Here is a 217-nt window from a genome sequence, read left to right as displayed (position 1 = left end):
CGGGAAGCGCCGCGGCGGCGTGCCCGGCGCCGCGCAGCTCTCGCCTCCCGCCCGGGCGCTCCGCTGCCCGCGGCTGCTCGGGGGCACGCTGCAGAGCGGACAGCGGTACTTAATAAATAACACAATAACATGGGGCAGCGGGAAACGCAGCGATGCTAAGGCAGTGAGGCAGGCAGGAGGCCGGGCCCTGCGGGCTCGGGCCGCCGCGCGCTCGGCC

Source organism: Rhea americana, unplaced genomic scaffold (assembly GCF_003343005.1).
Source record: "Rhea americana isolate MKP2758 unplaced genomic scaffold, rheAme1 scaffold_37, whole genome shotgun sequence".
Lineage (NCBI taxonomy): Eukaryota > Metazoa > Chordata > Aves > Rheiformes > Rheidae > Rhea > Rhea americana.
Note: the sequence above shows the minus strand (reverse complement) of the source record.